Source organism: Tachypleus tridentatus, chromosome 1 (assembly GCF_004210375.1).
Source record: "Tachypleus tridentatus isolate NWPU-2018 chromosome 1, ASM421037v1, whole genome shotgun sequence".
Taxonomy (NCBI): Eukaryota; Metazoa; Arthropoda; class Merostomata; order Xiphosura; family Limulidae; genus Tachypleus; species Tachypleus tridentatus.
In genome coordinates this window covers 72,286,823-72,305,016 of record NC_134825.1, presented here as the reverse complement: position 1 = coordinate 72,305,016, position 18,194 = coordinate 72,286,823, and the positions used below count along the sequence as shown (strand labels likewise).

Here is an 18,194-nt window from a genome sequence, read left to right as displayed (position 1 = left end):
ACTTGCCATAGGTTCATTTTCTTTACAAGCAAACGTAACTGATGTTACAATGGGTGCAACTAAAGCTCGTGACCTCCACTCTGTTGGATCATGACCTGCGTGAATTGCCTTTGTTGCTAGCCGTGTGTCCGATAAAAAACTTCTTCATATTTGCATCCTTACTAAACATTTTAACTGGTCAGTATGTTAAGTTAACACGTTAACCGGTAAGCGTTGTTGTTAAACCGACGTTTCACAATTTTACTAACTCAACTGACAAAACATTGAAAATGCACGAATATAAGATAACACGATGCCTATATATGAACTAATTTGGATCGCAGGAAATTACAACATGATAACGTTATTATCTGATATAAGAACAATGCCCCAGTCCCACCCCAGTAGGACAGTGGTATGTCAGCGGACATATATTACTAAAATTCGGGTTTCGATACCTGCGGTGAGCAGAGCAGAGATAGCCCTCTGTGTAGCTTTGTGCATAACAACAATTAAGCAAATGAGTACAAACACAGTTTGTACCGACTTCCAAGGTATTGGTTTAATTTTGTGCTTTGAAACATCCAAGATATCAGCTCCCATACGAAATCCATAGTTACTGAAATAAGCAACAATTTAATAAGAACACCCAACGATAATTATTCTTCCAGAGCAAGAGAAGTTCAGTTCGTCCTCTGGATTGATTCTTAAAGTTATGAAGTGTTGAAATTGAAAACAAAAGCGTTATATTTGTCACTTTCTGTGGGTAATGTAGACCTATTATTTTAAAAATCACATTTTAATTTCGGAGGGCACAACAAAGATAACTTATAGCGTTGTGCTTGACAAAACAAACTAACCTGTATTTGTTTAATAATTGTGATAATTATCAATAACCTCTGATAAAAAGTAAGATATCTAATTACATAATTTATGAATTAATGAAGATATTTTAACCAAATGACAAGAAAGATATTACGTCATAAAACAGTACACAGAACTATAATCCACAATGATTAGAATGCTTTACTTGAACCATTAGATAACTACCTTACTATTAACAGTACCTATTCTGCAATCTCAGTTATAGTAAGCTGGATGTGGTCATATGGTTAGTAATCAACTACTGTGAACCCGAAGGTTAGTGGTTCGAGACCCCTCGTCGCGAAAAAGACTCACAGCTCTTAGGGCCGTGAGTATGCTGTAAGAGTGACAGTCTAATCTCACTATTCGATGAGATTAAAACAGCCACAAAATAGTAATGAGTGCTGCTGTTTAGCTGATTCTCTGGTTTATCAGTTCGAAATTGTTTAGTTTTTCGCTACAAACAAACCCGACAATATGTGAATAATATATACCCTTTTGTTAACCTCAAGATGACCAAAGAAGGTCAAAACGTTGTTCTCTACTTTATTTTAACAAAAGTTTTAATATCCATAATAGCCGTGTTGAGAAACAAAGTTATTTATTGTAACAACTACTCGACACAGTATTTTGTACACGTATTCTTATAACGACAGTATTTGTGTTTTGGTTTTTCTTATATGTCATAGCAGATATGTTTATGCGTATGTGTGTCAGGCTTGGCAGAGAAAACTACAGTATACATGACTAAAATAAAATAATTTTCTTCGTTAAGTAATTAAAATACATTTTTTTCATAACTGTTAAGGTTTATTTGTAAATACATTTTGAAGTTTGTTATTGTAGATTAGAAAGTATCAGCGTCTTTTTCAATTAAAGACATACGGTTAACGTTTTGAAAGAGGTTAACAGGACACCAGATTGTTTTATTTATTTGTTTACCGTTAAGCACAAAGATACACAACAGGATAACAGTGTTGTTTCTACTAGAGGTCTCAAAACTCGGCTTTTAGCGTTATAAGTCCGAGAGTTGATATTAAATATCTCTACTGTATTTCTTCCTTGTTTAACTTTTACTATTCATTTACCCCCTGAAAGAAAAATGCTTCATTGTTTCATGACTGTCGACATTAAGGCAAACTGTTACAACTGTCCCTTTAGTAAGCTATTGTAACGTAGTCAAACTTTACAATTATTTTCATTTAGAGTCTGTCATATTTTAGCAGCTCCTGACCTACTAGGTTTAATATATTTTAAAATGTTCACTCACAAGCTGAGGCATCCGTCCAACGTCTGAGGATATAAGGATTGAACTAATAAATTAAATGAAAAAATATATTTATTTCACAACTACATTGTTTCATACAAACATTACTCTACGTTACAGAAATGGTGTGAAACTTAGACGTTTGTTGATATTCTGAGTGCTTCTTGATAGACCTGGGTTAAACATAAAGGTATTTCGTGGTGACCGTATTCTTTAACACCAAACATAGAACTGACCATGTGGAAAACAAGGATTTTTTAAATGTAGCTTTGCGTGTTAAGGGTCTAACCTTGTGAGCTGAGTGCCATTTTCTTCTGGCAAAAGTGTGAATGTTTGACATTTTTAATGAAAAAACAAGAACAGAAATTTTCCAAGAAAAACTTTAAAAATGTCAAGAAGAAAACTCAATATAATTATTTCATAAATAAAATTGGCTCCAAAGCTGTAGAATCATTAACTAAACAAATTTATCTTTGCTATTGTAGTGATACAAGTTCGATAAGGTCAGATACTAATTACCTTGTGACATACTGCTTAGTCCAATGTATCATCCTGTCGAGGTTGATTCAGAGATCGTGAACAAACAAAAACAATTGTTTTTTGTTTGTTTTTTACTTCTATGAATATAGATATGTAAAGTGGAATAGGAGGACATATATGTGCATAGCTTTGTGTATACTGGAACACGTCAGAATGTGGTCATTGATGTGATTCATAAATGACTGTGAATTTTAAATAGCAATAAATGAATGTGAATTTCATATGTGAGTTTTTATTGGATGTATATTTGTTACATATATATATATGTATATTTTATTCATTGAAATAATGTGCCAAAAATATAAACTAGTTTGATCTAGATTATGCAAGATCATGAGACAGTTCAAAGGGACATTAGATGATTCATTTAATTGAGATAACCCTTCATCTAAAAGTGAGAAAAAATTCAAAGTATTAAAACCAAACTAAATGTATCCTGTCATATTCAAACACCTATTTAACAAAAATTATGAACAAAATCATATTTAGCAATACAAACTACTTTATCAGGTAAACCATTCCACTAGGTGGTATACCTCTGGCTGAAAAATTATATAATTTGCTGAGCAACGAGTCTTATCTACAAAGTTTACATTTTTTCTTCCTAATATATAGTATTTGAGTTTTAATTTATGTTCTTTCATGTGATTGTTTTGTCACCTGTAATTCTTCTTTCCTAGAGATAGAACAAGTCCAAAACTTAACATCTTTCTGCCTATATATATATATATATATATATATATATATATATATATTATATTAGGCATTTTCTAAGTAGTAACCTTTCTCTGAACTTTTCAAACTTCTTTATCTTTTCTGTAGTATATGAACTAAACCTGTTGACAATTTTCCAAATGAAGCTTTATGATAGTTATATATACAACTACCACCTTATTTTTTTAATTAGAATAGAAAAGGGACTTTTAGGATTTAATTTCCATAAATAGATTCCAGAATTTTATTTGTTTTTGCACAACTAAATATTTAGCTTAAGATTTCAAGCAGTGCTCAATGTTAATGGTTGTCAGATCGCCAAAGAAGAATGAAAATTTGCTTGGGATAACTGAATTTACTTATGTATTTCAATCATAAGTGTAAATAAAATCATCAATGTAATATTCGTGCTTATTAATAATAAGTTAAATAAATCAATCTAGAGCAAAATTTACAAAGAATAAGCTTCAATTTGTTATTTTCATTGTTGAGGCATTATGTATTTACTTCTGTATTGGCTCCGTTTTCTACAAGGTAGTATACGTTAGGGGCATTATAAAAATATGCAGTTTTAGTTTTTGGGAACATATTGCACAATTTTGTTTTAACCAATTATTTGTATTCTTCACACCTTGTGATGAGTTCACAATATGGCTAACTGATCACACACTTCTTTGAACTTGCTGCTTAAGTATTTTTAAAATACTATGAATTGAATGGTTTAGAAGAAAAATATAAATCAGAAATTCTTGAAAGCAAGAAATATGAGGAGAGGTTGGAAAAGTGTTTATTGAGACTTGTAAAGATAAACATTATTAATTTAAAGTTTACAGTTAATATTGTAGGAGTTGAACTAAAGTAGTTTTTGATGTTACTAACTAAACATTCATAACTTTTGTAACTAGAAACATTCTCTTGTCGGTTTTAGCACAATCCTCATGCAAAGGCTCATTAAGTTATCTATTTGCTTTTGAAAACTTGTGCTGTATTAAAGAATCAGTAAAGGAAGAACAAAATTCTAAGTTGTTGAGTGGCCAAGTACATTTTAAATTTATAACCTTTAGGAAACTGAAAACAAGTTTCAAGTAAATGAAATTTACCTCCCATTTGCCTGAATGGACAAGTGCATTCTCACATAAATGTTAAATCCTGTAAGACTTTTACAAGAAAACACATCTAAGTTCTTCCATCCACCATTGACATGGTTTTCTCACATAAAAGATATTATAGTACTTCAAAAATTTACATACACCATTGTACAGTTCTTTGTATTAACTTATTTTATAATGAGGCCTAATCACTAAGACATTCAAGGCATTAAATAATAAAAAATTATGCTAAATACAATTTTTACTACCTTCTTAGAATTCTCACTGACTGGAGATACAATTGTTCAAAAACTATCCATACTTATTCTAAACAGGGAAGTGCTTATGTATTATCAGTCACAGCCTTCTGTTATTAAGCCAATTTATTATTCATTTTGTGACTTTTTTCTTATCTCTTTTGTGAGCAAACAATCTGTGTATTAATTCTACATGAAATGTATATAGATGCATATTAACATCTTGCAAAACTTGGAAACTATAAGGAAATCTATTATATCATAGTATAACAACAATGCAAAACTAGCTGCTGTCAAGATTGGTATATTTCCTGAAATGTCATTAGTGTACAAAATAAGGTTTTGTTGGTTTCAGTTATCAGTTATAGAGCATTTCATGTAGTTTAATCATTTTTAACTTAGATATATGGTATACACTAATACCATTTATGGTAAATATGCTCATGAGTAGTTTCAAACATAAGTATATGCAAACTTCTAATGAAACAAACGTATCCATAAGAACTGGGTGTTCAATTGATAAAAGTAATTATCTGTGAGCATCCAGTAATTTCACATATAATAATTTATTGTACTAAAATTATGAATTAGTCAACTAACATCATACAAATAATTGACTAATCAGAATTACTGTTTTTATTACTGTTTTCAGTGAAACCAGTTATTTAAATAAATATAATATTGTCTTTATGATTTCTCTCTATTATTGACAAAGGTAAGTCTACAGATTTCCAATGATAAACTCAAGAGTTTGATTTCCACTTGGTAGACATGGCAGATATCCTGATATGGCTTTGCTACAAACACACACTTTATTATCTTTAATTCAAGTTTTTGCAGCTTAGTCAGTTAATTTCAGAATTCTTGAAATTGACAAACTAATCAAAATCAGGTTTTTCTGGTTATTACTGTTTTGATTATCCCATTTATCCATAAAGTGTGTGTTTATAATTGGATAGTGACTCAGTTGTTGAAACATGTAAGGTGTAAGCCAGCAAGAAATAGTAATAAAGTTTGTGTGTATAACTCATGATAATGACTTGGCTTTTGTTACATGTAAAGCTGGGTCTAATCCAGTAAGGTTAAGTTCTTGTATATAAAACACAATAGTTACTTAACTGTTGACACATGTGAAGTCAGGTCTAAACTAGTATGAAAGATTAATTATGTTAATATGAGACAGGGTAATGATTTAAGAGTTATAAAAAGTTAAGTGGAACATAAGCCAATAACAAATTAATTTATTCTTGTTATCTTTAGGGCAAGTAATGGTAGGAGCACAGGGATTAATGCCCTCCAGCAGGATAAGATCCTGCCTAGTGGCCAAGGTCATACCACAAACTGCTTCTTACAAGTTGAAGGAGGTGATACCCAAGAACCCTATCTCCTAACAGAAGATTCTCATGATCCTCAGAATGTACAGGTATGCAAGTTTTGAAGCATTGTATTTGAGAATATCCACTTAAAAAGTAACTTATATGAACAACCCAGTAGTAATATACAGTGTATTGAATTATTCTTAACAAATATAACATTTGTTTTTTTTATAAATATGGGCTTTGTGTTTTAATAGTCTTATTAAATATGTATTTGGCATTTTAGTATTTACATGATTATTACTTACTAGTAGTAGAATGTATCATATTTTAGGATTTTTAAGAAAATTTTTTATGTATGGGTCTCCTCTATCCAGATGGTAAAATTTCTTGGTTGAATTAAAGAGATTTTAGGAAATAAGTTGGTAGTCTATCTTCCACACACAATTTTAGAGAATACTTCAGAGTTGAAGTTTATTTAATTAAAAATAAGTTTAATTGTTTATATAATTATTCTTAAAAATCAGCACCAAATTAAAACATTGGTGTTTATGAGTTTTGGCTGAGCACAATATTGCATACAAAAATCACCATAATAAAAAAAAACATTAAAATAGTTCCAGTTTGAAACCTTTAACTTCAATACAAGTGTAGTTTTTTTCAAATTTAGCTTATAACTGGTTTTTAACCTGTTGTTATGGTATGATGTAGTTGTTTATTTTTCAGCTTTTAAATGTCTGAGGCTAGTGACCAAAACACATAATGAAAACTCGAAGAAACAATGTTTGTTGAAGAATTTTCACTGAATTTACAGTCTAAATTTTTTGAAAGCTTGTGTTATCATTTAATACTTCATTTGAATTATCACTTTACAATATAATAGTGGAGAAAATGTTTTTAATGGAGCAAGATAAAGTAGGCATAGTTAGGTCATTCTTCATTTGACAGTAACATGTTTAATGTATATTAGGCCTTATTGGCTGAAATAACTGCATGATTAGGTGAAGAAAATCACAAACAGGTAAAAAATATATGAAATGGGTTTAAAAGTTATTACATACAATTAATTAAAACATTCTAATTAATAAATCAAATAAAGTTGCTGCTTATAATTTTGATACATAAAAAGGTTATTCTTGTCGTACTCTATTGATTGTAAGTGCATTGAAACTTTATAATAGTTCTTAAAACAAAGAAATTGTAGATCCAGAGACCGAAGAATTTAATTGGAAAAGTTTTACAAGAATTTAGGGAAATAAATCTGTAATTGAAATCTACAACAAAGGAAGGTAAATATTTTTAATTTTCATCAAAAAATATATATTACAGTTACATTTATAACTTCCCAAAACAACATATTCATTCAAATGTCACATATAAAAAAATATTTTATTACTGAAACTACATAATCTGATGAAAAATCTCATTTTAAACAAATGCATACAGTAGGTTTCATTGTTGTTTTTACAATGCAATAAAAGAAATTTTACCCCATTTGCATAATAGTGATACATTGAGAAAGTGCCTCAAAATATTTTTCTAAGTATGCTGGCTTAGAGTATATGATTTATTTACAAGGTAAGAATTGTTTTTGATTAGATACTAGTGCCTAGTTTCATCAGTATGCTTTGTTTTTGTTTGTTTAGAAAGTTTATTTCAAATATTTATATTTGGATATTTACAGATACAACTTTAGTTTCCTTGATTGTTGTTAAAAAAAATTGTATTTAAGTACTTGTACAATTTTAAAATGTTTTGCAGTTTTGGATACCATAAGTATGTTTTACTTCCTTTGTTTTTAGTCAGTTGCTCAGTTGGCACATACCTTAAACAGTGAAAAACTGGGAGACAGTACTTTGGTTCGCATCTTATGGCCAAAAGAAAAATATCACCTTCTAAGAGATTATGTAGTATTAGTTGACAGGTGAGATAATCAAGCAAAGTTAGTATTTTGTAACTTCAGGTTTGAAAATTTGATCTTCAGTTAATGACCCTAATATGGAAAAAAAAATTGTAAGAACAAAGATATTAAAAGCACCTCTTTCTTAGGATAGTTTAACTCTTAGAAAATAAACAAATGTGAAATGTTTTGGACTAGAATCTAGGTGTCACTAATGTCTTTGGAGTTTTCCTTTCTCACAGTGAAAGTATTTAACCAAATTGCATGACATTTAGTGCAAAATTACTAAATAGTATTTAGTTTCTACTTTAAAACAGCCCACAATATTTGGTTTAAGTATTTTTATTTATTTATTATATTATGAAATTATCAGCATTTTGCTGTAAAGCTGTTTCAGAAAAACATTGAATATTAAATCTTTTCATTGCTGAATTTTTATCTCGAACAAAATGTTCCATGTTGTACATTGGGTCAGTTTCACCTTTATTTAATTAACATACTTATTTTGATACTTTGGTTTGCCATTCAAAGTAGTCACTATTTCTTTAAATTATAAGCATGCTGCATCTATCAAAGATTTCTTGGTGACCTAGACATTATTAAAATGGCATCACTTTTGTCTCTGTTACGTATCATGATTCTTAATGATGATAAACCCACTTGAAATAAAAGTGTATCACGGAATGGTTAGTATAGGTATTAACCTGAAGATTACCTAGGAAGGTTGAAACATTCTCTGCTTATCAGTAAATGTATGATGATTGTTGCTATCAAAATTAAATTTTTGTTAGTTGATATTTAACAAATATTGGTTGCTGTCAATAAATAATAAATACTTTTATTTCTGTGCAGTGTTTGAATATTATGAGCATAATAATTTTCAATAAATAAGAATTTCTGTAATTGGAATATTTTGCTGTTGCTTACTCTACTCATTGGGCTTAACCTTTGGGTGATATAATCAGACTTCACTTTTATAGCTATTTTTGCAACAAGCAGATCTACTTTACAGGTTTAAAAAAGCATTTTTTCATAGTGTGGCAATCAGGATACTTGCCCATTCTTGAATTTCCTATATTAGTATCACGCATGCATACATCACCAAGCAAAAGTGCAACTGGTGGATTTTGATATTTCAAAATGTCAAATTCTGCATTTTATTTGTTAGTGGATAAGTGACAGTTTTTAGAACCCACCTAAAACTTAATTGTGCACCCAAAGTGATATCTTATCGTGGAAGAAGGCATCTGTAACATTCAACTGCACACAATTGAATGCAAAAACATTTTCTTGAACAAAAATCGTCAAAACTAATTAGAAAACATTTTCAGGGCTAGTGTTGTGAATTTAGTATTAGAATCCTATGTTCACCTATACAGGAACTCCAGGTAACCAGCTTGTAAGGAACTATGTACTATTTTCTTTTATGATAAAGTAGAGAGTATAGAAAAATTTTTATCCTGTCATTTTTAATTATTAATTTTGGCTAGTCTTAAATATAATTTCAATTAATATTGTTCAGAAAATATTTTATGACGTCAAAGGCTTGTAGTAATAAAAACACCTACTTAGAAGAGAAAATATGTAAACAAGACAAGAATTATTATATTTTCAGGGGATGATAGTTTCTTTGTATTTATTAACCTTTTCTTTGAAATGAGTTGGATAATTCTGAAACAAAATTATAAATATGTTGCTTACAGGTGAGATCCATCAAACCCATACAGAAATAATTTATTTACAAATTACTTTAAATAAATGTAATGTAATGATAAAATTTTACCACTGAATATTTTTGATGAAACATTGTTCAGTTATAGTTGAATTGTTTGTATTATTATTTAAATTGTAGTTTATTCTGTAGGTGTGAACACTTGATAAATAAATGGGTCTCACCATTTTTGTTAGAGTTTAGGATTCAAGGGTGTTTAATTACAGAATAGGATACATTTATTGCTTTTTTTTATAATTGATAGTGATGTAGAACGTTTTGATAGATTACTTGTATATTAACTGTAAAATTATTTATGTTAGTGAAATATGTCAAACCACTGGGACTGTAACATCTTTCAAAATTCCTTGTATTTGTTCATGTTACAGTGGGTGTAAAAAGTATATGACCACAATATTTTCCCAAATATATCTTGCACTTTGATTGTTAGAAAAAAACATTTTAGCCTTAATACCTTGTATTTTGTATTTACCAATGGGATTTCCGATACACAAACTAAGTTTTCAAAGGTAAGTCACATCAACGTCATCACATGCCTTCAAAATGGCCTTTTTGACTGATTTAATGTCATGATATTGCTTCCAATTTGCATAAACTTGGTGAGACATCTACCCCCAAACATTCTCAATTGGATTTAAGTCTAGAAAATTGGCAGGCCAGTCCATGACGTCAACATTCCATTCTTGAAACCAACCGTTAGTTGTCTTGGAAGAATGTATAGATGCATTGTCTTGCTGAAATATGAACCCAGTCCCATAATGCAGGTGCACAAACGGTAACAGATATTCGGATAACATATAAATGTAGTCCTTAGAATTCTGGTTCTCCTCCAGAAACACCACCTTGCACTTTCCAACGTATGAGAATGCACCCCATATCATAACGGATTTTTCACCGAAACGTCTTCTTGCCGCACCTTTTCGATACCAGTACTTCTGCAAGCCATGCTGGCCCATCTAGGTTTCATTTTTTCTTGTCTGAAAAGATAACCGACTTCCATTTTCTCCCAAACCGACGTTCTTGGTCACATATTCCAATGTCTTCAACATATGACTTTTCGAGAGAGGCAGGGTACTGTCCCGTATCATGTTTATCAAGCCTGATCATTCTGAAGGATTCGCTGGACTCTTCTAACCAGAACATCAACATTCACGTTGTCCTTGATCTGCCATATATTTCCCTGAGGATGCTTCTTTGACAATGTGCCGCTTTGTTCTCATGCTGACGTTTGATGGCCTTCCAGATCTTTTCTTCATCCCATATGATTTCATATCACTCAAAAACGCATTAATAACACCAGGAGATCGACCTAATTGATCAGCAATCTTTCTGTTACTCATTCCTGTGCTTTTAAGTGTTTTATTTGACCTTTCTCATCTTTTGTTCGTTTTTTGCCTTTAGGCATGGCTAGACCTCCCTACAAAGCAAAATAGAGTATAAATTAAGATAAGATAAGCAATAAATAAAGCATATAAGCAAATTTAATGAGGGAAATCATATCAAACATAAACATACAATGCAAAACTTGAATTGACTTTATACTTTTTTTACTTATTATTTGTATGAGGGTGGGAATTAATGAATGATATAGAAGGTAGAAAATTTGTTTTGGCAACAAAAACTACAGTCATAGAAAAACAAGTGTCAGATTTTTATTTGCTAATATTCTCAGTTTCTGAACATTTAATTGGTAAATATTATAGCAATTTACAACAAGGCTTCATACTTTTTCGTGGACTGTATTTGTATCAGTTTCTCTCGTATTCTGAATTTTAGTATTTTCTGATAAAATTATCTGATGACGCCTTGTTTTTTAACTTAGGTTTTAAATATTATAATATTGTACTATAATTCGATTTAATAAAGTGAAAAATGCTGAATTATGCAGAAGTGATGGCAGTGCTTAAAGAAATATTTAGATGTTTCTCCAAACTTAGATGAATGGATTGACAAACACTGTCTGAATGCTGGTCTTTGTTTTAGTTGCTAATGCAGAATCTACACTAATGCTTACACTAAGTAATTGTCTTGCATAGATCTTCAAGTACTATTATTGGAAAATGAAGATTTTGCAACTTAAGAATGTTTATTTTTCTGGTTAAAAATTTGATTTTTTTTGTGTGTGTTTCCTTTTTTCCTTTTAGCAAAGCCACTTCAAGCTATTTCTTGAGTCCACTGTGATTTTTTTGTGAAGTAAAATTTTTTTATTGTATATTTAAGCATTCACTTATTTGAAATACAAGTTTCTTTGTTAAAGGTTATACTATATAATTGTGTGTTATATATCCAACAGTAGCTAGTAAAAGATTAAACTAATGGTCACTTAACTTGCTAAAATTATTCATTATTTTGTTGCTAAACTAAAAAACAAAAACAAGTGGTTAAACTTATGTATAACTGTGAAAGTTTTGAAAAATTGTAACATTCTCTAAACTTTAAGCTGCCTAGACAGTAACAAGATATGTTGAATAAACTGTTAAAAACATAGGAGAAGATTTAAAAAAAAAATGTAGAAAATAAGTACAAGTTACTGAGATTTGTGTGTGAATTGTGTATTGTTCAAAAAATTCTGTAACTTGGACATACAGTGTTTTAATAATTTTAATCTTGGTTGTTCAGAGAACAGCATTTAAGTAAAAAATTCAACAAATCTTCATTCTTATTACTGAAATAATTTTTTTTTCATGGTTACTTCTTGTAGGCATGCAAGTTTAATGGTATCTGAAAGACTTAGTAAATTTGATAAAATAATATTTATCAGTATATCCACAAGAACAGTTAAACTGTGAACCTATATTATAATAATTCTAGCTAAATTTTGTTATGAATGAAAAATCTAGTAAATTATTAATTGGGAAAATTTGGAGTTGAAAATGTCCACTTACAGATAATACATGTGTTTGTTGAAAGGCAAAATGTTTTCATATCTATGGATGAGTAATGATACAGAGAACTCAGCACATTTTCTGTATACAGATGGTTGAGATATTATGGTTTATAATCAATATTGGGTATGATAGCTAAACAAGCTTTAAGCTAATCTACTTGAGAACTAGTTACTGTTTAGATTTTATCTCTCTGATCTTATGGTGTATTATTACAGAATTAATTTTGATGATGTATATAAACACTAGTTTAATATGTCAGTTTATTTTTTATTTTTTTTTAAATAAACTGTTATTATTTTTCTTTTCAGGTTGAAACCTTAAATTATAAGCATTGCATTTGGGTGACCTTGTTTCATGTAGAATCTAAGTGTGTGTCATTCACCTAAATTTATTTTGATGTATTTAAATGGATTCACTTTGTTGGTATGTATGTTTGTGTGTCCACACATACAGAGATAAACCAAATATTATAATGAAACAGAAATTAAACAATTTTCCATTATTAATCCTTGTTGTCACCATTAATTTAAAGCAAATAATATCTGTAGCTATAGCCCTGTTGGGTGATATTCCATCTGTTACACAAAATCCAATGCCAAACTAGCCAGCAACTTTATCTTTTATTGATTGCAGCCAGTTTTGGGAAGGATGTTGCTCTAAATGTTTTGACAGAGCCTTAATAAGTAAAGTTTAATATAGCTCTTAAGATCTCAACCTCCTCTCAATTAGTAGGTAAATTAGAAATTAGTTAAGTACTTGGGATTGATTTTAGGAAAATATATTTAATTAATAATTTTGAAAAGGCAAAGTAATCTTAAAAAGATCTAAAAATATTGGTGATTGTATTAATAAAATTAGGAGAATATATTATTATTTTCCATGTTTCTCATTTGAATGTAAATTATTTTATTGATTCCATAAAAAAAAAAAGTTAAAAACATTAATCTTATCTAAATACAAGATGGATATTTCTATCAATATTTTTGAAAATAAAATTAGGGAAATTCCAGGACAATTAATATTACCTCTATTCATAAGCTAGTTGTAATTTTGATTCTGAATGTAAAAAATTATATGCCCAAATTTTAATTAATGAAACCAATATAACAAATGAAATTACATAAAGCACTTTAATTAACAATGCAGTTATTAATAAGTAAGAAAGCCATTAAGAATGATAGTATAAATAAAGATTATACTTCTTCTAACTTACCTTTTTTTATATGGAATTCTGAAATTGCATAAAACTTAAATTTAGGTTTATTACAAACTTTTTAAACACAGTTACTAAATCCATTTCTGTAGTATTAAATAAAATTTTAGATGTATTATTTGTAAAAAAAATAGTTACTGTCATCAAATGATTTGGATCACTATTTTTGTATCATCAAAAATAACATTATAGTTTTGAAATATTTAATTAAATTCGATTTTATATAAACAATCCAGTCTGTTACTGCTCATGATTTTACCACATTCTGTATGAAAATAGATATGGTCTAGTGGGTGCTGATGATCTTCAAATCTTGCCAACTGAGAAAATTATTTTTGAAATAAGTATTAAACCCTAATTTATATATCTACACTTTGTCACATAGATCTAATCTACATAAACAATTCCAAGTTTATTCTAAACTTGATACATCCATAGGAACTTGTTATAAAAAGAAGCAACAGTGGTGATAATTGTCCCTATTCTTTAGATATTTAGTTTTTAGAAGGCAGTGTACAATTGACCATTTTTGATATAAGAACAAAATTGGATATTCCTATCTTTTATCTATCCACTCTCAATAGTGTTTGATTTGCACTGCTAAATGGATTACTATCTTTCAATTTCAAAGATTTTTAACAATTTGTAACAGTAGTAATACTTTCATGGATAATGCTCAATTATTTATAAACAAATTGAAAAGTTATGAACATAAGTACTTATACTTTATAGGAAATATGAAATTCCTTTAAAAATAAATTATCGGTTACATAAAATACTTGTGGAGAACTTAGAGTTCGTTAACTACTCAATGTCGGCCGTAGCTACAAAATAATTTTAAAATATTTAAATGTTTGTTCAGTAAGCCAGGATAGAAATACCAACTTCAGGTAGCTGGTGACAGCTTAAGAACTGTTAAGGTAGGGTTTTAGTTCTGTTTAAAATCATTTTGTAAACAAAATGTAGGGGTTGAAAGTTTTATTCTAAAATTTAAGGTAGCTTTATTTCTACTGAAAGGTTAAATCTAAATATTAAACTAACTGCTTTCCCACAATTGTCTGCAGACCATGAAAAGCATCAGGAGTTGAAACATTGTGGGTTTAAGCATTTGACTCTCATCCATTGACTGATTCTCCATAGTTGCTAGCTATTTGTTGTTCATGCCTGGATCTTGTCTGATAACTGAAGTATTTCCAGTGCATTTGGGTGTTATGACGAGAAGAACTAATAATAGAAGAATAGTTGTTTAGTTTTCAGTTTCATTGTAATATTTGATTTGTATTATGTTTTATGATGATTCTATCATCTATTGAGAGTTATTGTATCTGATTGCATTAGAGCTATTTGTTTATTTATTTAAATTTGTATATATAAGTAATATTTAATAAGAGATAAATTTTATTTTTTAGGAAAATAATTTTTTCCATAAAGTAAGTGAGCGCCTCTCTCAGCCCAATATTTTTATCCTGAACAACTGGTGGGATGCTTCAGCCTTTGAACCAGAGATTTTAGAGAGGGTAGGTTACCTTATTTTTATTAAATTGAATCCGTAGCTTCATCTCTTAGGATTTGTGAATGGCTGTGTATCTGTGAATTAGCTCATTTTTTTGATGAAGAAAGAATTTCAATTAGACTGTAATACCTGCAAAAGGAATATTTTGAGTTCCTTGATTAAAATTTTGGTTATATTTTGAAACTTGGATTAAGGGATATCTATTGAAGATTTTTTTGTGCTTAAATTATACAATGATCTCATCCCTCTATAAATCATGACTGATTAAAAATGTCTTATGCTAGGAAATTTTAGTGGCCACCTATTTTGCTCAGGGATCTTAAAATATGGATCTGTGCATGTTAAATGGGCATGGGGAGGTCATCTGATTGTAGTTGGAACTCCGTAAGATGTACAGTTGAGGGGCCCAGTGGCTGTACTTGGCATGAGCCTAGACTTGCACTCAAGTGTGCCTGTGCATCAAAATGGGTGCCCAAAAATATCTTGACTATAACCTGATTACCTGTAATCTGATCAGTGAATATGCTTCTGACCTTTTGAATATATATGTTGAACTGTTTTACTTAACCATCATATATGATTGAACATTTGAACACTGTAATATGCTGCCATGTAATTTCATACTAAATAACTCATGTATAAAACCGCAATGTGTTGAAAGCAAAAACAGATTGGTGGTAGGTGTTGCTCGGCAGTTGTCTTTGATCCCTCTAGTTGGCAGTTCAAAATTAGTGAGTAGCATATAACATTAGTAGCTTTACTATAACAGACAGGGTAAGGAAGTTTGGTGACATTGAAAATTGATTTTGAGACAATATTACCAAACTGAACAAACTAGAAATAATTAGAAAAACTTGAGATTAAAATTGGGTAGAGCACAGAAAGCTCATTCTGTCGTTTTTTGTTCAACAAGAAAAAAAAAATACCTTTTTCATTCTTTGTGTACCTGACGATGACTGAAGAATGTCGAAACGTTGTTCACTCCTCTACATAAAAATTTTCTCAACCAAAACGAGCCATTTTACGTATCTATTTTTTCTCTCAAGTTGGTTTTCTCATCATCAGTAAATATAATATAATTTCAACTGCTTGGATAGACGGAATGATCAAAAATAGTGATTATTAGTTAGTAATTATTTATTGTAATTTTAATTAATTGATTAGTTTATGTGATATTAGTAAATTATATTTCCTGACCATACTCGATGGCAATTGTGAGGGCTTATGATTTTAAGAATCAGTTTCTGTACCTGCATGGGCATATACAGATAAAACATTGTGCCAACTTTTACATAATAATAAACAAATAAACAATTAATACAATATTTACAACATGTTAATTACAAATTATTAATTTAAAAAGGGGAATAGGGATCATAAAAAGTACACAAACAAGTCGAATCAAAATGCAAAGATTACATTTTTAAGCCTACAACGAGGGATTTAAAAAAACAAGTAAACACTATAGGCTGGAAGTTGTGTCTACATTGTTTTCTCAATTTAAAAATCCCTATTTTCACTTTTTCACTTTGACGTTTGATTTTCAACAATTTACTGCTGCATTGGTTTTTATTCCACCTAACAATTATTTACTGAGCCTGGTGGTTTTGTGATTTGGGTTTTGTGTAAACACTCGTTTAACAAGCGAAGTATATAAATCAGTAGAATAAATCACCACTCACAAGAGTAAAAAAAATCTACAATGTTGATTGTTTATTGTCAGAAAACGAAATGATATAGTCACAGAAAACCACTTAGAGACAAAGTACAATAGTGAACTGAAGAACAGCAAAGAACAACAAACTTGAAACATTTTTTTGTACTATCACTTGCACAATTTATTTTGTAACTAACACGCATTAGAGAAGGATTTGATGAAATTATTCATGACGAGAAAAATGAAGCCACATAAATTAATCTTAAAATTACCCTATTACATTCTCAATACTGCATTCATTACTGTTGTCTATGTTTCAGCAAAATGTTGGTAGCTGTTTCTTTCTTTTTTCTGTTGTAGCTTGTAAAACTATAGTTAATGATAATTAGACTGAAGATATTTTTATAAATATATGTTTTTCACTCAACAATACTGAAGCATTTTTTATAGAATGCAATTTTGATAAGTGAATACATTTCAAATAAACTTGATGTACAAGGAAGGAATGCAATGGAAAAATAAGATAAACAGTGACATCACCAAAGTTTATAAAGTTACAGTTCATTATATCATTTATATTTTCTTAGTTTCTATTGAAGTTCATAGAAAGATTTAGAAATGAAATTATAAAGAAATTTCTATCATTAAACAACAAAATATTTCATACATTATAATTATTATTTTGTAAGAGTTTACAGGTCTTCAATAATGATCCAAATAAAATGTTTTTTAAGACGGCAAGAAAAAATACTGAAGTTTTTCTTTTCTTTTTTTTTTGTGAAGTGGGAGCACTGGCTGATGAATTTCAAAACGGTACTTTGAGTTCCAGGATTTTGAAAGAAAATTTGAGGTAAATAATGCTGTTACATATTATACTGTATCACGTGTTTACTGTCCAGATTTCATCTAGGTTGTTTAAGCAATTGCTGTTAAAGAATATAAGATGTATTTTCTGCCTATATTCTTCAGGCCTTCCAGGGAGTAGCATAGTGATCATTGTTATGATCTGACCTCTCCAAGGGCTCTTGATGAACTCTGATTTTGAGAAGACATTCTCTATAGCAGTGACATATAATGGGAAAGCATAATTGAGCTACAGTTAAACATTTTTGGTTCTAGAAATTTATATTGGGCTAATGAAGATGGATGTAATAAAAAAAAATTCTGTCCAGTGTCTTACATTTTAGTATCTATTTAGACCTGTATGTTTGAAGTCCAATATTATTTATAAACTGCTTTAACCCTCCTCCCCAGGTATTCTTGACC

The 18,194-nt window shown here is 29.6% G+C and overlaps 1 long non-coding RNA gene across 1 annotated transcript; it reads left to right on the top strand.

Moving 5' to 3' along the window:
• The first annotated feature begins 5,975 nt into the window (after positions 1–5,975).
• On the top strand, positions 5,976–15,275 carry LOC143250913 (uncharacterized). The gene is made up of 3 exons (XR_013028440.1): positions 5,976–6,132; positions 7,828–7,949; positions 15,168–15,275. It is a non-coding gene; the product is annotated as an uncharacterized LOC143250913 (long non-coding RNA).
• The last annotated feature ends 2,919 nt before the right edge of the window (positions 15,276–18,194 follow it).